Raw genomic sequence first — 23,077 nt, 5'->3', positions numbered from 1 at the left:
TAAATGAACTTGCATGTCAGTATGCATTATAGTTAGTTTTGTATCTATTATATTCCCCTACAACATTATAAGCTCAAAAATTCTAATAAAAACTTCGTATTTCCCAAATGTCTAGCTTAGTCCTCTCTCCCCACACTATGTATATAAATACATTTTTATTGAGCTGAACTCAGTCAATGAATATTTATTAAGCACCCACTATATTGCCAAACACTGTGCCAAACACTAGGGATTCAAAAAAAGGACAAAAAACATTTTTGCTTTTGAGAAGAATTCATAGTCTAATGGGGGATGAGTGTGGGGGGAGGGAACATGAAAACAAATATCTACAAATAAGGTAAATACAAGCTAAACTGGAAGTAATCTACTGAGGAAAGACACTGGCAAGGATTAGAAAAGGCTTACTATAGAAGGTGGGACCTTAGCCAGGGCATTAAAGAAATCAAGGAAGTCAGGAGGGAGAGATGAGGAGGGAGAGAATTCCATGCACAGAGGACAACAGATGAAAATGCCTAGTTAGGAGACAGAGTATCTTGTTCAAGGAATAGTAAAGGAGGGTTGTGTCATTGAATCAGAGTATACTGAAGACAGGGGTGGGATCAGGTTATAAAGGGCTTTGAATGCCAAACAAAGATTTTATAATTGATCTTTGAAATCATAGGGAGCCACTGGAATTTACTGAATAAGGGGGGCATGGTTCGATCTGCATTTTAGGAAGATCACTTTGACAGCAGAGATAAACAGAGATAGACTAGAGAGGGAGAAAATTGTGGCAAGGAGACCAATCAGAAACAACTAGAATAATAATAGGATGATAAGAGTCTATTCCAAAACTGAGTGATATCTGAATTATACACAGGATCTAGGAATGCAAAAAAAATTGATATTATATAATAGATTAATTTACTATCTGGTCTCTAATGATTAGACAAGTAATATGACAGAATAGATAAAGCACTAAACTCAAGAAGATAAGTTCAAATTTTTCCTTAGATATTTAACAGCAATTAACACTGGGCAAGACATGTTCTCTTTCAGGCTCTTAGTCTTCTCATCTGTAAAATGAGAGGGTTAAACTTGAGAGGCTTAGCTTAGGACTCTAAATCTATGAAATTGTGATTACTCTTAAGTGATGAAACAAGCTTAAACTAAGTAAAGGACTTATCTAAAAAGGCTTATAAATTCATACTTTCCATTTTTTTTAAACATTCACCCATTCCTTTGCATTATCACTATCATAATAGTTCTAGATTTTGAAATGTTATATTTAGGGACACCAAGGAAGCACAGTGCATAAAGAGTTAGACCTGGATTTGGGAGAACCTGGGTTCAAGTTTGGTCTCAGATACTTCCTAGCTGGGTGATTCTGTGTCAGTCATTTAACCCCAACTGCTTATGCTTACTCCTTACCACTCTTCTGTCTTAGAATCAATTTCAACTCTAAGACAGAAAGTAAGGATTTTAAAAGTGCCCTGTTGATTAGCATCACTTCCTCTTCTTCCTCTATGTTTATTTTATCCCAAGACCCCAATATATCCTAAAACAAAACTTTAAAGAAAAGTCGTAAGCAGTTTAGCCTGACATTTAAGGACCTTCAAAATCTAGCCTTGTCTTTCTGTGCAATCCCACAAATTCCTTACTCTAGTCTTAGACTTAGTCATACACTCAATTAAACTAAACTAAATACAACACTAAAACACTGTAGCTAGTATTTTCTGCTCTCCTTCTACCTCCTAAATGGGGAGAGTGAATAAGCCTTTATTAAATACCTACTATCATGCCAAGTTCTGTGTTGAGCACTGTCCATATACTGTACTTAATACTTGTGTTTGTACTTAGTACAGTATCTGGACAGTGCTTGCTACAACAAAAGACAGTTGTTCCTCACCAATATCTCAGAAAGTAGGTGCTATTATGGTCTTTTTTTTTTTTAAAAACATCTGAGGATAAATGGGAATCTTCCATTACTATCCCCCACTTCAACACCTAGCTTAAAATCTGCCAGTTTTTTAAAGCATTCCATGACCACTCCAAGATGAAATAGCCTTTCAAAGCTCTGAGATCCTGACTTAGCTTTTTGTCATTCATTTGGTCATTAATCATATTTGACACCTTTTACCTACTGCCTGTTGTTGTCGTATGACTTCAGTTTTATATAATTATTTAGCTTTATTTGTGTCTTATCTCCCAAATTTGGTAACGGTACAGACTCTCTTATAACCCTTTAGAAATAATTCCACTTGGTACCTAGTTAAAAAAAAAAAAAGCCTTTATATATAATAGGGGGTCAAAAATATCAATTTCTGTGAAACAGCTACCTTGATCTCAAACCAAATGACTACTCTTGACTACACAGTTTCTGTTGACTATTCCGATTTAAATGGAATAAAAACAACACTATACATTATAAAGAACAATTGAGTGTTTGGGTTTCTCACTTGGCAGATTCTCACTCTCCTTACTTTGAAGAAATTGCAAAACTCTCCAGTGGCCCTTCCATCTTTCTTTTTCTTCTCTTTCCCCCATCTCCCTAAAAGATAAAGGAGATGGGCCCACTCAAGGTCAAGAACCTTTCTGTTTTGTTTTGGTTTTTTTAGCTTTCATTTACTCCCAGAGAAAGAAGAGAAAGCTAAAACAAAAAAAAAAGATAAAAGAAAAGATATCATCTGAGAAGGAATTCTCTTTGTCTCAACCCCACCAACCTGGAACTTTAATAAACATATAATTAGCAACATAGTATTTAGTAAAAAACAGAGTGAAATTGTTTTGAAACCATTTGAATGCAAATCATGTCAAGCAAGCAAATATTTATAGAATCATAATTGAAAATATTTGAAAAACATACTTAAATTGTCCTTTGAGGAGTCTCCAAAAAAAGGCTGAAGAAAGAATAGCCATAAATATACTTTGACCTATAAGGGCAACTCTTTTGATAACTCCATCCAGTGAAAATAAGAATCCATCTAACCCGGGCACTGTGATCTAGAACATTTCAGCCTGGATGTTCCAGATCACTTGCTAGTGTTCAAAATGGTTCTTAGCTGTTGGAAGGTAACTAAGTGATGACAACGCAGACTCCATATTTGTGGACAGCTCTATGCTTTAGGAAATAACAATAAATATAAATATTTTCAGATTTTTTTCAATATGTCAATCAGTTTTGAAGATAGTTTTTCCTCTTCCTTTATTTTTTTAATAAAAATAAATGTTCTATGACATGGCCCTTCCAAAGGAAAAGGGAGATGAACACTGGGAGAAATTTCAGTGATTCATAAAATAAGAGATATCAAAAACTTAATTTAATCAATAAAATATATGCTAACAAAGCATTTCCAACTATCCAACTAACTAGTACAAAATGACAAGGATGATAAGAACAGATAAGTTAATATGGCTAATTACAAACTATGACTACCTTGTTATAAATATTTCTGCCATTGCTTAAAAGCATTTCTCCAAATCACTAAATAATATTTTTTTAAAAAGCCCTCATGGATTTTTCTTTAATAAAACCCATATGCAAATATTTTTACCCCAAATTTTCATGCTTATTTTTGGAACTGATAAGGTTTCCTTCTTCAAAAATCTTTTCCTCTTACAATGATAGTACATACTCTAAGTGTTATGGCAAAAGCAAATGTTCAAATGAGATTTCTTTTCAGGTGCTGAAAAATCAAGTCAGTCTTCCTAAAATGTAGATTTTACTACTGTAATATTAATAAGAAATTTGCTTCAACAAAATACCCAATCACTGTCCCCTTAGTCTTTTGGCAATCTATACAAATATTTCAACATTTAGCTGTTTAAACACAAATATATAAATATTCCTCACCCACTACTTCCTGGACAGAGGGGGACAAGAAAAGTAGAGACTACCATTCTACCCAAACTTTCTTTTAATAAACCTGGATTTGAATTTTTTTTTTTACTTTTTCATATGTATAATTTACGAATTAGAGTTCAGTATAAATACTATATAAATAGCATTCTCCCACTCAAAAATATTTGTCTTATGTTTGAGGATTTATGCACCCATTTTTCTTAGCTGATAGTTTTTTAATCTAAAAAAGTTTTCTTAATAGAGCATTTAAAATACATGCTATTATATGAAAGAATAGAAGGTTAGTATTCTCCTTGATAAAGATAAAAGTTTATTGGCTTTTTTAAAAGTCAATAATTTATAGTTAAGACACTGAAACCCCTCTAGAATTTAACCAAGTCTGGTATGTTGTTGTTTCTAAGAAAAATAAATTCAAATATATTACACGAAGTTAAATCCACTGCAGAATTTTAATTGAAAGAATTACTTGTCTCGCTACAGATGAAATTTTTTATCTTGTTTTTATGTTAACTGATCTTTTTCATCTTCTACAGAGATAAATGAAATGTAAAAATTAATTTATTAAAACAATAATTCTTTATGCTTGCTGCAAATTAGACTTTATGAGGCTTCTGAGGCTCTCCTTTTCAGACTCTAAGGACACTAAATATGAATGCTCCTCTCTGAAGCAAGAATGGTGGGGATTTTTCTGCAGTACTCTGAAGCATGTCTTAAAATGGATTAATACCATACTAAAGGAATTAATATTACAAAGGAAATTCTGATCACTGATAAATGAAAATATTAATGAGACTACTTAACAGGTCAAGCTTTTTACATTAATCAAAGACACAATATAAGAGCTGTTACATTATGCTCTCATATCATGAGATTTGTTATGTCAGGTAATTTCCTCTAGTTGTTGCTAATTTATAAACATAAAGAGTGTTTTCCTCCTTGCATTCCAAAGGGACTCAAAGTAAATCTGTTTTCCTAGAGATATGATACTAGTACCCATTTCTTTCTAGTCTTGGACTTGTAATATAAAATGCTTTGTGTAAATAATTTTAAAACGGCACTTTTCCCATCATGTTTTGCCTAAGCATATTGGTATGATTACCATTCACCTTAACTGCTAGCCTATTCCAATGCAAATACTATATACTAGGAAATGGGAAGCAGAAGCTCTTCTTAATTACCCCACAAAAGTATAATTTTAAAACTTCTAAATATAATTTTGATAAAAGTAGGTAATTTAAGATAAAGCCTCCAATCAAGAGGATTTATTGAATAATTGGGTTATCTGCTCTTTCAATTTTCATTTATTCATTCGGTATGTACAAATTACTATACTGAAAGGAGAACATCATTAGCAAAGGAAAGGTCTACTCAAAGTGCCAAGAAAAGTTTAAGAACGGACTAGTACTAGTCAATAAAGAGGAAATTTGTTCTGTGACTTCATTCACATCACTTATTTTGCATCTTAGTTTCTTCATCGTGGAGATAAATTAGTTAAGAGTATATGGTCTCCGAGGTTCCATCCAAATCAAATGAATTAACATACACAAAATATTTTGCAGATATTAAAACACTACATAAATGCTATTATTATTGTTGTTATGCTCTTATTTATATGTACAAAATATTTACAACAGTCTTTTTTGTTAGAGAAAAGAACTGAAAACATGGGGGCCTTCAATTATAGAATGGTTAAACAAATTATGACATATATTATTTTTTAAGTCTGATTCCATTTTTTTTAAATTCTCAATTCCTTCCCCACCCCTCACCCCACCTTGCAATAAAATGTCTCAGAATTCACAATCCTTGGTTTAGTTTTTATGGCTTCAAGAGTTTACAAGGTACCACAGTTGTAATTATTACTAATTAATTAAAATCTAGATAACAAAAATAGCCATGTTGTACTACTGAAGGTTTTGAATCTTTCTCCACATTTCATAACTACTCCCCAAATGAGATCAACTGTTTGTTCTCTTTTGGAGCACATAACAGTGTAACGGAATATTATTGTGCCATAAAAAACTATTAAAGGAATCAATTCATAAAAATGCATAAAGGTCCAAATAAACTAATTCAAGGTGAAGTGAGCAGGACCAAGGAACAGATTTTACAATGACTAAAATCATTGTAAGGGGAAACAACTGTGAAAGATTTAAGATCACTAATCAATACAATGATCATTCAATTCCAGAAGACTGAAGATGAAGTGTATTTCTCTCTCCTGGCAGAGAGGTAATGGGATAAAAGAGGAGACAGTGAAATACATGTTTTAGCAATATGTGAATTAATTTATTTTGCTTGAGGACATTTATTTATGACAATGAAGAGTGTTTATAGGAGGGGAGGACAAGTTATAGGTAGAAAAGGAAGAATCAGAGGAATACAAAGAAGGAGAAAGGAAAAGAAGGAATGTCAAGGGTTAAAAACTAATAAAAGAGAGAAGAAGGAATTTCAGGAAGAGATAGAAGGAGTAGAGCTGGCACTTCTGCATTAAATTAAAGACTTAACTTAAAATATAAATCATGTGAAGGTAGAAAAGATTCATAATTTTATATACAATTTTTTTCTCTCTTCTTTAGATAAAAATGTTTGCTCTTTTTCAAAGTTCACAGTTAAAAAAAGAAAAAAAAATATGAAGAGGATGCCATCTTCACCTGGGTAGGTAGATTAGTGAAGGATTAACAGGAGAAAGTGAGACTTAATGGGAACAACTTCAATGGAAAGAGAAGTCCATTCCACCCAAGTAGGTGGTGTGTTAAAAAAAAAAAGCAGGTAAACAGAAAAGGGTAAATCAAGGCAAAAATGGGGAAATGAAAGAGTCCATTTAGGTAAGGGAAATTGTATAAGGAGTTAGGTAATTTGGAAGCAATTTTTGTAAGGCTTTTCAAAGGTTATTAGGAGCTAATAATTTATTTTATAGCCAATAGGGAGCCACAACATTTTTTAATAAAGGAGTTACATAGTTATGTACTACTCAGACAGCTACATGAAAATTTGACTAGGGAGAGGATGGACTGAAGACAGGAAGTTAAGATTCTATTGTAATAATCAAAGCAAATCTCCTAAATGGAACAAGGGCAAAGAATTGAAAGGAATAGCTTGCTCTCTTTCTCACTCTCTCTCCGTCTGTCTTGTCTGTCTCTACAAACACACAAAGAGATACAGATAAAAGTATCTATATATTTAAAGACAAATAGATATAGGGACATCTATATAAAACAAGAAGGTAAAATTAACTCAGAAGCAGAATGGAAGTATGAAGTGAGATAAAGAAAGGAGTTAAGGCTGGTTCCAAAGTGAAAATCACTGATGTGGTATCACAACTCTTATCCTAAAAAAATGCCTTAAAGTATCATTTGGTCTAATCTTCACTTTACAGATGAGGAAACTGAGGCCCAGAAAGAGTAAGTGATTTGCCCAGGGTCACAATAATAGGAGGGGAAAAAACAAGCATTTAGAATGTTTAGTTTGTGCCAGGCATCTCTTTTGATCCTGGCATGAACAGGGACTTGCTCAGATTCACAGATTTAAGTTTCTGAGGCCATATATGAATTTAAGATCTCTCAGATTCCTGACCTCGTGGCTCTATACATTGTGCCACCAAGCTGCCCCAAGCACAATCAGTGGAAAAGCAAGTCTGACTCCAAATTCAGCATTCCTACCTCTATCCCATAGGTCCCAACACAAAAACAGCTAGACTTTAAATTAATTTTTCACAAGTAACATTCACAAAAATCCTGGCCAAAAGAAAACACTTTGGGATTTCGAGCAGCAAAAGATTTAGAAAAAAGACCTTCAGAAAATGTCCCTCTGAGTCCAAGAGATTCGGGGATTATGTAGGCAGCTACCTACAGCAATGGAAGAAGAGGAATGAGAGAAAAGAGCTAGCTAGCTACAAGAGTGATCTAAATACCATTTCCTTTTGTCCTTTAACCGGTGAACAGATACTCTGCTAGCATTTATATAGTACACCAACGTTTGCTAAGTGCTTTTACAATTATTATCTCTGGTTGTTGTGAGAATCAAATAAGATAATATCTGTAAAGTGTTTATTTATTATAACTTCTGGAACATAGTAGGTATTATATAAATGTTAGTTGTTTTCATCGCCATCCACTGAAGCCTGACAAATGATTTCTTTTTGGAAAATGATCTAGATAGGAATAACTCATTTTGGGGGGGGGAATGGGGGTGTATATGGGCTTCGCTTCTCTCTCTCTCTCGCTCTCTCTCTCTCTCTCTCTCTCTCTCTCTCTCTCTCTCTCTCTCTCTCTCTCTCCCTCTCTCTCTTTCTCTCTCTTACTCCCTCTCCCTCTCTCTCTCTCTCTCTCTCTCTCTCTCTCTCTCTCTCTCTCTCTCTCTCTCTCTCTCTCTCTCTCTCTCTCCATACATACATATATAAACTATAAAATTATATTCTAGTCATTTAGCTCTTTCTTGAGTTTGTAATGTAAAGAGATACTCAATCTGTGCTTCTCTACAGTCTACAATGTGTGATTCTATGTTAATTTTAAATATAAGGGGAAAGAAAAAATTAATATCCAATAAAGGTTGAGTTCACTGCCTTGATCTAGCATGAAAAAACAGGTAGAAATGGAAATTTTGGATTTCCAGTTTTAAACAATCAAACAGGCTCCATTAAATTATTTTGATATAGTTTTCAGGAAAAAAAAACAAAGTGGAAAATAGGTCACCACTTTGGGGAGAGGTCACCAACTCCCCAAGAGTTTTCCTTTTCCCTATTAGAATAAATCAGCACCGTCAATCTTCAGGTCCAGACTCCTTACTCCCTTCTTCCAATATCTGGTCTTGCTAGATCTTAGGAAGAATATTATGAAAACCCCACCAGAATTTACTGGTTTGGGAAAGGGTGCTCCTATTTCCTGTGAGTTCCCAGAGTGTCTCCTCACTACGTTCATGACACCAATGGGCTGCTCTGTGTCATTCTTCTTCAATCACCCCTTCCTTCATTTTAGGAGTATCTGCTCTCACTAAAGCTGGTTTGCCTTACTGCCTTGCTGTAAGCTCCATGTTTCCTCATATGGGGCTTTTGATATTCTCAGTTTTCCTTGGTCTGTATTAAGACACAGAGGGAAAGAGATGAATAAAATACGCTGACGGGAAGGCCAGGATCAACAATAAATAAGTTAAGAAGGTTAAAGGTAAAGGAACTCTCAAAATCACATTGCATTGATATAAGTGCCCAAGGACAAGGGCAGTTCAAAGATGCTGCACACATTTATTAACTGTATGACTCTGGGCAAGTCAACCAACCTCTCTGTAATTTAGTTTCGTTGTCTGTAAAAATGAGAGGTCTGGGTGTGATGGTCTCTGGGGCCACTTTTAGCTATAAAATCCCTTCCTGCACAAACCAGAGGCAGAAGAGAGCACATAATGCAAGTTAGCTTTTATAAAACATATTTTTGATAGTATTTACTCAGTTTACTTTAAAGAAGTTGTCAAATATTCAAAAAATAAAGAGGTATTTCTAAAGAGAACTTGTTGATCTTATGTAATCATCTTTTAAAATCACTCACTCCATAGTCTCAGCTTTTGCTTCTAATAACTCACATTCAATAATTGACATTTACAGACCATTTTAGAAACAACTCAGTGGCTGGCCACGCAAACACTGTTTTTCTCAGTTTTGCAAATAATGAGATTTAGGCTGTGAGAGACTATGATCTGCTCATAATTGATAATGCTTGTAAGTGTCTGGTCCAGAACTCAAACTCATGGTACCTAATTCTGCAGCCCGATAAGGGGTCTTACTACATAGCATCATTGCTCTGTATCTCTTAAAGATTGAAGACTAAACTGCTTTTATGGAAAACCTTTCCAAAATGCATGATAATGAATGGAAGGACATAGAATTTTGGGGGAAATTCCTGACCATTCATTTGCCATTTACATAGCATGTTTGGAGGAAAAAAAGTTTAGGATTAGGGTGGACTTGCCTCTAGTTTTCAAGATCTCAATGACTTACTCTTTTTTGTTGTTGGTTTTGTTAGCAACAAAGGTATGTTGTATACTTCGCATTGTCTTAATTCCAAGTAACTGACAGAAACTCCCTGGCTCCACAAATTCCCTTTCTGCTGAAGTTCCACATAGCAATCAAATGTCAGTACATCATGTACAAGTGATGTTTTAATGCATTACTTCTTGTAAACAACCAGGTTTTCTCCAGAGAAATATTCCTTATAATCTCCCTGTACTTCCCTTCTGGAGGAAATCAATAACACTTTTAGCAACAACAAAAAATATACCTTTGGTGCCTATTTCCTAGGGAAAAAAAAAACAATTAGAATATACAGAAAACCTTCATCTGATTGTGGATCTATATATTTTATATGTTGCTTTACAACCAGAAGGAAAATAAAGGTCTATCCTGCCCTCTAGTGACTAAGTTTTTATAACTACCAATTTTTTTTTAATAATTCCATTTTGGAAATTAAAACATACATATGTGAGTACATGTGCGCATATATCCTTGATTGTTACTTTTTATTTCAACAATCAATGGTAATCGTTAATTACAATTGCTAATGACATTAACAGTTGTCATAAAAAAAGGAAATTTGAGAGATTATATAGTACATTCTACAAATATTTCAACCAAACCATACCAGATAGATTTTTTAACACGAAACCTTTAAAATTTTCATTTTCCTGTAATTAGTATCAGGAACTTGTACAATCGTGTTAGAAAGGATAAAGAATTCACTACTGCTTGTTCTTTTAAAATTCTTATATCACATTATTTTTAAAAAATATTGAACTTTATAGAAATACAAGTTTATATTTATAGAAATAAAACAACACTGAACAAGCTAACTCTGATTCCAACAATGATCAAGGAAGAGTCTAAAGGATTAAATATGAGGAATGCTACTCACTCTCCGACAAAGAGGTGATGAATTCAAAGTACAGAATCAGACATATAGTTCCAGACATGGCCAATGTGGAAATTTGTTTGTCATGACTATGTATATCTTATTTGCAAGAAGTTTCTATTTTTGTTTGTTTTTTATTTTTCGTTTTAATGAGAAAGGAAGAGGTGGAAGGGAGAGAAAATAAATGATTGTTCATCAAAGAAAAAATTAAAGCATGAGGGAATAAAGGCAATTTATCTTTTTTTTAAAAAAAGACTGGCATGGATGATATTAGGGTCCCCATAAAAGACTCCCCCACCTACTTGCCAATGCATAAAATTCCATTAACATCAAAGTCTCATTCCAGAATTAGAGATAAGAGATTTTTAAAATGAATTTTCAGTTTGAGATGACACATTAAAATTAGTATATGTTAAAACGTTATCAGTCAATCAGATAAATGTCTTGCTTGGGGATTGAGTTGATGAGATATGGAGATTATTAGACCCTTGAACTGATGTGAAAAGACCTGAAAAAGTACAGGAACACAAAGTAAAGGATATAGAAAACACATTTCTCTGGCTGTGCAATGTTAGGTAAAAGATTGCCCTTCAGAAACAAAAAGAAACTTTGAATCGAGGTATTTTTATTTTAATAACCAATTCTTGCTGGAGATGCATTAAGCTCAACTTGTTATGATTTATGAAGGTTTAGGAGTTTTCTGAAGTAGTGTTCTTTACAAAGGGAACCTTTATTCCCATAGGATTCCATAACTGAAAAATCGCTGTACTTATTATTTTTTTTTTAAGAAAACCCTTACCTTCCATCTTAGTATCAATACTGTATGTTTGGTTCCACAACAGAAGAGTGGTCAGGGTTAAGCAATGGGGGTTAAGTGACTTGCCCAGGATCACACAACTAGGAAGTATCTGAAATCAGATTTGAGCCCAGGACCTCCCAATTCTAGGACTGATTCTCAATGCACTGAATAATCTGGCTACCTCCACTGTAATTATTTTTGAAGAGTTGGCAATGACCTGCACATCAATTAATCACCCTCTTCTCCAACATCTATAGTACAAATCAAGGCTAAAAGTGAGCCAATAAAGGAATATGCCTAGCCAAGCAACAGTGACTTGTACATTACAGATAGCCAGATGTTTGCTGAATTAAATTGCTGATAAACTTAAAAGATTCATCCAGCATATCAGTAAACGTCATTGAATAACTTCAACTTGGTGAACTATAAGGCAAGGGTTCTTAGGCAGATCGCTTTAGCTACCTGGTGAAACCAATGGACAGAATAATATTTTAAAATTTTATAATTGAACAAAAGGCTAAATTTAGTTAGAAGTTAGTAAAAAAAATTATAAATGTTTTCCCATTCACATTCAGACCCCCATAACAACCATCCACAAACCCCATCCTTAAATTTCATACAAAGAACCCTTGTCATAAGGCTTAGAGAAAGTAATCTAAACTATACTTTTAGATCCATCATGGGAAAACATGTTACATATATTATTTCAGTTCATTTTCCTAAAAATGATATAAGTTCTGTGCTATTATTATCATCTTCATTTTGCAAATAAGGATAGAAATTCAAGAATTTACCCAATAACTAAACATTTGAAAGAAAATTAGAACTCAGATCTTCCTGCCTCTAAGTCTAGAACTCTTTTCACTCTGATATGTTTGCCTCATTCTGAGCTACTTCATTAAGGACAACATTTGGGGTTACACGCCCCAAAGAGAACTAGATGTCATTATATAGACTGTTCTCCAAAGACAACATCCCATTGTGCAACTTTGGTCTAAAAGCCAGCAAAATGTCAGTCAACATGAAGAACAGTATGAAAAGCAAAAATGAAACCACAGCATCCTTGTTCCAACTAATTGTTTCGTCCTGGATTATAGCCCCTAGTTCTGGTTGTCGTGTCCTAACAAATGGAGCAGAGTTAGGAGGTAAGGTGTAGAGAAGGGTGAGTGAAATAATCGCTGTGGGTCTGGGTGGCTTGGGGGACAGCCAAATGGAAACTGTAAAAGGAGGGAAAGACAAGAGGGGGACTTGGGATCTGACGCCCAATGAAATCTCAAAGGGGATCAAGTGAACACAGTCTCATTCATCGAATCATGCCAACCTAGACCTAGATAGCCCCTTGAAGCCTGAAACAGGTTCCTTTAGGATCAAATGAAGTCGTAATGTATGTAATAGGAAGTAAAGTGATGGAATGTGTTACCTCATAAGGCTGAAAATGTAGTTTCAAATAAAAGACCATAGAACTTCGTGAAAGACAGACTCCCATTGAGAAGGGTTGTTTTATGGGGCGATCTCTAATCTTTGAGCTGTGTTCGTTAGTTTGTTTTAAGTCTAGACTTCTGATTTCATTGATGTAGGGAGCTCCCAGTGAAAGGACTGATGACCAAAAAATTCCTGACCATTCATTTGCCATTTACAAAGCATGTTCGGAGGAAAAAAACCATTTAACCTCTGATGACCAAAATTCAGATGGACAAATTCCTCTACAAATGACAGACTTAAAGAGCTGCCCTGGCAGGGCAAGATGAGGACTTTACCAAGGACATACTGCCAGGCTCTGGTTCAGAGGTGGGATGTGGCACCAAGCCTGTCTGATTCCAAGGACCATTAAGACTAATTTTCTATATTTGAAACTGCCTCTCTTTGACATCAAGGAAGAAATCCCTCCTCCATATAACCAACCAGATCATCTTCTACCACTGTCTGAGAAAGGAACAGTTTTCTGTTCATCATATCTAATGTGTATAACTTTTCTTATGGGCTTCATTATTTTATTGGTGTTTTTATGATATATTTCAGATAAAATGAAATATATTTCAGAAGAAAAATTCATATGTTTTAAAAGTTTGCTTGGGATAATGAGAAATTAAATGATTTAGGATTACAAAGATAATGTATAATCACTTAACCCCCACTGCCTAGCTCTTACCACTTTCCTGCCTTGGAACCAATATACAGTAATGATTCTAAAATTAAAGTTAAAAGGGTTTTTTTTTAAACAAAATTAAAATAAGTTTTAAAAGGAGAAAAGTGGGAATCATATGAAGGTTCAGTTACTTGGTGGAGCATAAGGACTCAGCTAGGAATTTCTAAGAGGCAAGTGAAATTGAATTTTACCCAGTATATGCTAGGTAGTATTTTTTAATTTTAATTCTCATTAATCTCATGCATTACTTCTGAATTTATGTTTCCTTCCTTGTTAAAAAAAATTCCTAGAAATATAAGGTGTTCTACTTGGTTGATTTGTTGGAAAGGAGAGAGGGCAGCACTGGGTGGCCACTCTACCCAGTAGCAATGGCAGAGGGGAATGGCAGGGGGAGGAAAGGATCAAGTCCTCAGTACAACATATTTCTAAGCCTAAGAAGTGAAACTGGTTCACATATAATCTGGTTTTAGAGAGTATCAAGGTTTCTCTTATATTATAGGTTGAAAGCATGCTGCTACTTATTTAGAAGCAAAAATTCATTTTTAAAATGTTTGATAATTCAAACTTTTAAAATAACAATAGTTATATTTACATAGTTTGTTTTGCCCTTTTTTAAACCCTTGTATTCCATCTTAGAATCCATGCTAAGGACTTATTTTAAGGCAGAGGAGCAGTAAATATTAAGTGACACAGGTTAAGAGACTTGCCCAGGGTCACATAAATAGAAAATGCCTAAAACCAGATTTGAAGCCAACTCTTGGCCTGGCTTTCTGTCTACTGTACTAAATAGCTGCCCCTACTTATATAATGTTGTAAGGCTTGCAAAGCACTTTACAAATATTCTCATTTCATCCTCACAACAATTCCAGGAGGTGTGTGCTATTATTATACCCATTTCACAATTGAAGAAAATGAGACATGCAGAGGTTAAATGATTTGCTCAGGATCACACAGCTAATAAGTATCTGAAGCTAGATTTGCACTCAGATTTTTTTGTAGACCAGCATTCTTTCTACTGTGTGTGACTCATTCAAATTCATATTAGATGGCAAATTGTGTTGAATATCTTATTCAAAAGCACCATTTCCTGCATTTAACTTTATGATGAAAGGTTTGGAATAAAATCACTAAGAAACATGAAGATATGTCTAATGTTATGGGGATATTTTCAGTTTTATGTTGTAATTATATTATATGAATTAGGTGGTAAATGGCATAGCAAAAGCACTAGACTTGGTATCACAAAGTTAACTCTTCAGTACTGCAGCTGTGAAACCTAAACAAGCTTCAGGGTCTAGGAAAATAGGCAGATCCAACTTTCAGCAGGTATATTCTATCCTGGAAAAAGTTGGAAAAATCTGATGCCACACAGTCTGTCCTAGAAAGTATTACTTAAAATAAACCTTTTGATTATCATTTTTTCAAGTATTCCACCTAAATTTATATTTTTGGCTTGCTAATAAATCCTAGAAATATGTGGATCTCGGCCAAGTCTTTCCTACTTCTAACATTCATCAAATCCCTGGGCCAAAGGATCAGTTCTTCATAAGAAGCTGATTTCCATGAGATGTTCAAGTTTTAAGCTGGCCACTGAATCCAGAACAATCCCATTTATTTTTTTAAACAAAAACAAAAACAAAACAAAACAAAACAAACAAACAAACAAAAAAGCACCAGAGGTTTTTGGTAGCTGAGAAAAATCTACAAACTATATAAGCTTATTTGATTTAGATTACACAATTTAGATGTCCTGTTTGGTTTGTTTTTTGTTTTTATTTGGCTAGACTACATATTTTGCTAGGCACTCCATACCACTTTCACTCTCTCAAATACTGAGACATGGTTACCTTCCCAAGAAGTTGATACATATATACTCCAATGGTTTTGATTAACAGAGTAACCAGATTATAATTCAATTTTCAACCACATCTACAAAATCAATCTGAAAATGCTAAAGTAAATCATTTTTAAATGGGCAGTGGTTATCTCTTAAAATGTAAAGGGAATACTGTCAGAGAAACAGGAATATTTGTACAAAGCAATGCAAAGTGAAGTGAGTATAACCAAAAGAACAATGCATATTGTAATGAAAAATAAGACAAAGATGTAAGAATTTTGATCAATGCATTGACAAATGATGACTCTAAAATATCAGTGATAGACATGGATCGGTGGGGCTACGACTGGAAAAGTGGACTCTAAAAGATCACCCTAGTGTAAATACTAATAATAAGGAAATGGGTCTTGATCAAAGGTACGTGTTAAACCCAGTGTAATTGTGCATCATATATGGGAAGGGATTGGAAGAAGGGGAGGGAAGGAACATGAGTCTTTAACCATGGAAAATTATTTTAAATCATCTAATTAAATAAAATTTAAAAAATAAAAATAATAAAATAAAATAAAATATCAGTGATAGAGCATACTACCTACCACATACTGGCAGAGAGGAGATGATGCAAAATGAAGCAAGCAACAAACATTTTTTGGACATATCAAATGCGAGGTTTATCTTTTTTTTTTATTTGAGCCATATTTATTTGTTACAAAGATTATTTTTCTTTTTTTCATGGAGGGAGGCAATGATGAATATAATCTCAGACACTTCTTAGCCATCACCCTGGGCAAGTCACTTAACCCCCATTGCCTAACCCTTACTGCTCTTTTGCCTTAGAACCAGTACTTAATGTCAATTCCAAGACAGAAAATAAGGGTTTAAAAAATAAAAGTTTATACTTTTGGTATCAGTTCTTGATCTACTGGCCTTAAGATTTAGATACATTTTCTCTTTCACAATAGGTAAAATTTAATTCCGTACTATAAAAGTGTGGCACTTTTTTAGTTTTTTAGTTTTTTGGTTTTTGTTGTTTTTTTGTTTTTTTTCAGGAGCAGTATCTCTAACTCCAGGTAGAAGCACTCATTGCCCAAGGCAGTTAAGTAGATAGTACAAGTGTTCTAAAAAGTACTTATAACCTTTTCCCTACTAATTAGTGAACCATTAAGTAAATGAATATTTATTATGGAGCTAATTCCAAATTTCTAGCTCCAGCTAATAGGTACCTTTACTGACTGAAAAAATGTAGATAAAAGATTCTTTGCAGTGCCCAAACTAGGGAAAAGAAATTAACCTCTTCTGTTTTATGGATAGGGGCAGGACATCTCTGATTTCATAGGTAGAGAGAATTTCCAGGGAGAAAGAGAAAAACTTCCTAAGTTAATTCAGATCAGCACATTCCCTGTAATTCAGATAAAGTAAGGAGTATTTATTAAGTGCCTGGCACTTAAGACTTGTCTTTGACAACTGTCTAGAGTACTGAGAAGAGGAAACTTCCTCTGCCAATGAAGCTAAAGTTCTCTGCAACTTATGCAACTTGGTGTCTCAATGGATTGGGTGCTTAGACTGAAATTTAAGGAAAACCTAAGTTTAAACCCATCTTAGGACATTTACTGTGTGATCTTGGACAAGTCACTTAATTTATATATGCCACAACATTCCTGTAAAATGGGGATAATAATAGAACCTACTTCCCAGTGTGGCCGCTATTTTGAAAGTCAAATGAGAGGGCTGCTAAGTGGTTTGGTGGATTGAGCCAGGCCTGGCAAGAAGACATCCTTGGGCTAAAATCTGGCCTCAGGTATTTCCTGAGTGACTCTAGGTGCCCTCACCTCTCTTCTGCCTTCAATTCTGTATGGATTCTAAGGCAGAAGGTAAGGGTTTAAAAAAAAAAAGAAATATTATTGGTAAATATAATTGGAACATAGTAGGTATTCTATAAATGCCAGCTATTTTTATTATTTTATAGAATTACCTAGAGCAGTGAAAGATTTAAGTGAATTGCTCTCCTCTTTCTCTCTCTATGTCTCTCTGTCTCTCTCTCTGTCTCTGTCTCTTTCTCTCTCTCTGGGTCTCTGTCTCTTCAGCTCTCTGTCTGTCTGTCTGTCCATCTGTCTCTGTCTCTCTGTCTCTCTCTGCCTTTCTCTCTCTCTGTCTCTCTGCCTTTCTCTCTCTCTCTCTCTCTCTCTCTCCTCTACCATAGTGCCTCTGACTTAAAGAAATACTCATAAACACCTGGATGAATGGAATAAATGTTGATTTCTATCAAACATTTAAGTCGCATGGAATCAGTTAAAATGGGAATGCAGGAAGCATTTTAATATAAAGCTGCTTAAATGGGTGTGCCAAAATTGTGTGGTTTGAAAATTCATTTAACTACCTTCTTACACAGATTTTGTGGGGGAATTAAAAAGATACAAAGAAATGGTAAAATGCACCAGGAAAGAATGTTTTGTATTATTTTATTACTTTGGGCGACTAAATTTTTCTACTCTGATATACTTTGACAATTGTAACATCAACCAATGAGAAAATAGAATTTAAGGGGTTCATTTGCATGTGGCAGTTATAATACATAAATGAAAAGTAAATTAAATATTTTCCCCTTATTAGTGAGAGCAGCCTAAGATAGTATTTCTAGATAATGGACATCCTAATGAGTAGGTCTGACCATACTACTGAAAAGGGAGAAGAGATAGAACTGTTCACAGTTTATGAGATCCACTCATACACACTACAAGAACATCAGGCTCAGCTTTAGATGCCTCTAAATGTCTTTGTCACCAACTATGCAAGTTTCCATAGGGAAGATACTTAAAATCACTCTCCGCCTTATCTTCTTCATGGGTAAACTTTGAATAATACTTCTCTGTAATGTTGTAAGGCAGCAATGTGACCCTGTTTATAGGGTTCAATTTGGAGTCACAAAGATGTCATTTCAAATCCTGTTTCTGACACAGCTGTGTGAACCTAGAAAAGTCACTTTAGCTTTTGTCAGTCTCAGTGTCTTCATTTGTAAAATGGAAATAACAACATTACCTATATCATGGGGTGTTAGAAGGATAAAATGTTTGTAAAACATTTACATTACATTAATGCTAAATATTATTTTAAGAATAAAATGAGATAATAATTGGCTTCCTAAATATGGGTACTCCCTCCAGCAATGACAATCAGACACCATATATATCTGAAAGTTTAGGTCAATTGCCCTTGGATGGAAAGATCACATAAACTAATGCAGCTGGATTAAACCTTAGGGTTTGTTTGTTTGTTTATTTGTTTTTATCTCAAGTCAAGACTGTTGTCACTAGATCAGTCTGTCTCTCATGAATTACAGAACTCTAAATACATGTAAAGTTTAGTGGTGCATGATGGTTCCCTTTCCCCTTGGAAGCTAATAGTGAATTAATTTAGGGGAAGGAAGAGAAGGGACTAAAAGTAGCTTCAAAGAGTTTAAATAGCTCTTAAATACCAGAAACTTGACTTCTCAACACCATCTATTTAATCCCTGCTAGGTATCCAAGCAAATTCACAAACTATTTTTACCCAAAAGTGGTTAAAAGTAACACAAAATTCTCTTCTTTGGTTCTTTAGATAAACATCTGATTACCATGAATGAAAAGCAAAGCACTGGTCATAGTGGTGAATGTAGATCTTAGTCACAGGAGAAGCTGGATTTAAATACTACTTCTCACACTTTAATTAGCAATGTGACTCCTAGCAAGTCACCTAGCTTCCCTAAGACTCAGTTTCCTCTTCAGTAAAATGGGGATGATAAAACTAAATTAACATGATTATGTAAGGCTCTAATAAGGTTATGGATATAAAAAGCTTTGTATATCTTAAAACACTATTTAAACATTAGCTATCATTCATTAAATAATTAGTAGGTCCACGTTCCAGTCTTTACTATTTGTTTTACCTTAAGTAGTTTATAACTTTATTGAATAAAAAACTAGGATAGAAGAGTCTCCATTGCCCTTTTTCATTTTTAAGAGTCTATGATCAATAAGATTAAAAAGAGCAGGAATCAATTGGTAAAACTTATTTCTCTTGTCAATTATCTAGATATAAAGAACACATTTCCCCCTTCTGAAAAGGAATCTCGTGTTTTTGTTGGACAGGACTTCAAAAGCCATTTAGTTCAATGTAGACTTTAATAAGGCAGAAAAATGTTGTAGCAGATAAAGCACTGGGCTTGGAATCAAGAAGTCAACTTCCTGGGTTCAAATCCAGCCTCAGACACTTAGTAGCTCCAGCTTTGTAAATCTGGGCAAGTCACTTAACTCTGTTTGCCTCGGTTTTCTCATCTATAAAATGAACCAGAGAAGTAAATGGCAAACCACTTCCATATCTTTGCCAAGAAAACCCCAAATAGGGTCACAAGGAGTCAGACACAAATGAAATGACTCAACAACAAAATATTTTAATAAAATTTTCACCCAACCTTGGCTTAAAGACCTCCAAAGAGGGAGGGAGGGAGTGAACTGAGAGGAAGCCTAGAGGGTATTCTAAGGAGGAAGAGGACATGTAAATTATAGTGTAAATGCAAGATATTCACGCCATATTTTCAATATGGTACTTAAATATTATACATCTCAGTTAAAATCCCTCCTTCTGCAAGAACCCTTCCTTAGTCCTCCTTAAAGTTGGAACAATTATCCTTCAGGGAGTATCTCTTATTTACTCTGTATATATCTTGCTTGTACATAATTTTTACAGGCATCCTCTCCCTATTAGACCGTGAACTCCTTGAGAGTGGTGGCTATGTTGTATTCCCAGCACCTAGAACATTGACTAACACAGAGTAGGCACTTAATACAGTGCTTGTTCCCTTCCATCCATTTCCTTATTGATTGATTGACTGATTGAACTATTCAATGAGGGAAGAGCCTTAAAACAACATTCTCATATATTTATTCTTCTTTTTCATTTCTTCTTGCATAGACAGGTTCAAGGCTCTTTTGATTTAGGCACAAATATAATTTTCTCTTCATATGTACTCACTTCACAAATAAGTTCTTTCATTCACATATCTGACTAATTTCTATGCAACTGACATTTGATTTCAAAATGATACTTATTCTTTCAATCTTTGGCTGATGCTACAATTGGAACAAATAAGACTTCTCACATTTATAATATGCAAAATAGAACATTTTGATGATTAATTCAAATGATAAAAACAAACTCCTGGCTTCCCAAACAACTTACTGAACCAACCAGTTTTATTATTTCTTAAATCCTAATCCTTTCTAAAAGAATTTGGAAATCATTAATGTTTTTCTATCCAAATATAAGTATGCTTTTATATTATTTTAGTCATTAGAAATAAATATAGCATTTTCTAATAAATCAAAGCAGGCATTAAAATGCTAGCTTAAGTCATGAAACATGTTTCTAGTATACTAAAACTTCTACAACTTTAATTTTCTATATATATGATAATACATACATTGCCCTTGTGATTTAACAATAATATTTTTATTTAAGTTCTCAATATTTATTTTTCTGAAGAGTTCATAGTCTAGTCAGCTGAAATAGTATACCAAGATTAACTGGAATTCACATAGAAATCTAAATTAATATGAATTCTTGACTTTCTACTTTGAAGAGAAAGAAGCAGGTGTTAATACAAAAGTGACAATTAATTCCCAAGCTGACAGATGGAGGTTTAGTTTTTTTGTGTGTTTTTTTAAACAACAACAAGAATAAACTCCAGGACATGTACTGAGGTCATTTACTCAAATATTCGACACCATCTATATCAAGATCTGGTGCAGAATGATGCCACCAAAGCCTTACAAAATCCTCAGTAAACAAAGAAATATTGGATTATATGCAATAATGACAGAAAAGTAGATTCAGACATTTTAAAAACATAGCTTAGATGTTGAAATAAAAGTAGTTTTCAGGCCATCTCTAATTTAATTAGTCAATTCAACTAGCCAGGAAAAGTTCATTCCTTAAGCTTTGGACTTATTGAGATTTGCCTGTTTATTCTAATTCACAGTGAGGTGTTTACAGATAAGAATTCTACTTATTTTAATAGTATGATAAATATCTAGTTAAGTATCAACAAGGAAAACACTTATTCTTTGGATTGGGGAAACATTTTATTCTAAGCATCAATTTAAATAACTGCCATTAAAAGTTCAATTTAAGATGTTTGTTTTAAAATATGGTTTATCTTAGTATTATTTTTCTCTAAAGGAAATGCTTTGAAAATAACTTAAATGTAAGAATATAAAGCTTATCGTATCAGTGGGAGTCAATGCTTTGCGTTATTTCACAATGCATTTTAAATCTCACCATTTTCCCCTCTTTATTGAGGTATTTTTTAAACATTTAACATAAATATAATTTCAACTAGATACTGTATGGCAAGAAAATACCTTCACATACTGCCTTATGCATAATCATTTTTGCAGGATTAAAGCAATATTCAGAGGAGAAACTAACTATGAAGGAAACAGATTGACTTAAATCAGCTACTTGCACCCTCTAGATTTCCATGATGGGAATAATTTTTGCTTTCACCAGTGTCAATCAGTTGTGGAGACACAAATTACTGCATATTGAAGTAATTCATTAAAAGTGATCATTTGAGAAAGGAAAAGTTAACTTACGTGATGATGTCAGTTAAATGCCCTTTTAAAAATTGCAATCAATAAACATAGGTTCAGAAGAAAAAATTTTAAACCAACTGTCACACTTCCTTGATCAATACAGAAGAGGAACCCAACAGTTGGGGAAAAGCTGAGACCAACTCTGAAACGACATATTTCTTGACAGCTTCACTGTTTCCGGGTACTTAAATAAGAAGCACCTTTAGTGCTGCCCTTACCAGGTTAAGTCACAACGTTCCATTGTGATTTCAATGGAACATCAGAACTTCCAGCTTCTGTGATGCGCCAGGATTCTGTGGAAGACCCATAGCAAAGTGGTTACAAAAGTGAGCCGTGAAGGCTTTTCACACAAAGCTGATACTCACACTCCTAAGTGATCCCTGACTTAAATGCATAACACCCAGACAGTCAAGAAGAGGGAAACAAACTGAAGGAAGTTTTTAATGGTCCCACTATCTAAGTAAATTATCAAAAAGTGTTTCTCAAGCTGGTTTCATCTAACAATGGGCCCTTTCTGGAAAAAAAAAATTATAAATTTTTTAAAACAACTTGGATTTAAACTAGTATCCAGATTTAATGCTAAATTACTTCAAATGATCAGTACCACCAGATTTGAAAAGATGTGATTCTGGATATACATATACACATACCAACAGATATGTGTAATATAAAAATATAGAAATTTAATTGCCTTGGGAAAAATGGAAAGAAGCATGGAAACCCAATTAAAAGTTGGAGAGAGGAAAAATAAAGGGAAAATAATGGAAAATTTTATTTTAATCTTAAAAGGTTGAGAGAAAATTATTCAAATGGTCAAAAATCAACAATTGAAACAAAAGTAACCATAGTTTTGTTTAATAGCACAGTAACTGTTTATGAGCGAATGGAAAACCTAAATACACATCAGTAAGATCCCTTACCATCTTTTAAAA

The 23,077-nt window shown here is 34.0% G+C and overlaps 1 protein-coding gene and 1 pseudogene across 7 annotated transcripts in view; one reads left to right on the top strand and one right to left on the bottom strand.

The window, feature by feature from the left end:
• Positions 1 to 22,459, bottom strand: part of BBX (BBX high mobility group box domain containing) — a 251,937-nt gene extending 229,478 nt beyond the window's left edge. For 2 of the 7 annotated variants that reach the window (XM_016433423.2, XM_007493523.3), the window contains exon 1: positions 22,146 to 22,351. The gene's annotated coding sequence lies outside the window, so the exon portion shown is untranslated. The other 5 variants (XM_016433425.2, XM_016433424.2, XM_056793423.1 and 2 more) reach the window with 5 other exon arrangements.
• LOC130454217 (U6atac minor spliceosomal RNA) lies at positions 4,100 to 4,165 on the top strand (annotated as a pseudogene).
• Positions 22,460 to 23,077: the final 618 nt, after the last annotated feature.

The sequence above is a fragment of the Monodelphis domestica genome, chromosome 4 (assembly GCF_027887165.1).
Source record: "Monodelphis domestica isolate mMonDom1 chromosome 4, mMonDom1.pri, whole genome shotgun sequence".
In the NCBI taxonomy this organism is placed as follows: Eukaryota; Metazoa; Chordata; class Mammalia; order Didelphimorphia; family Didelphidae; genus Monodelphis; species Monodelphis domestica.
This window is presented reverse-complemented; position numbering and strand designations above follow the sequence as displayed.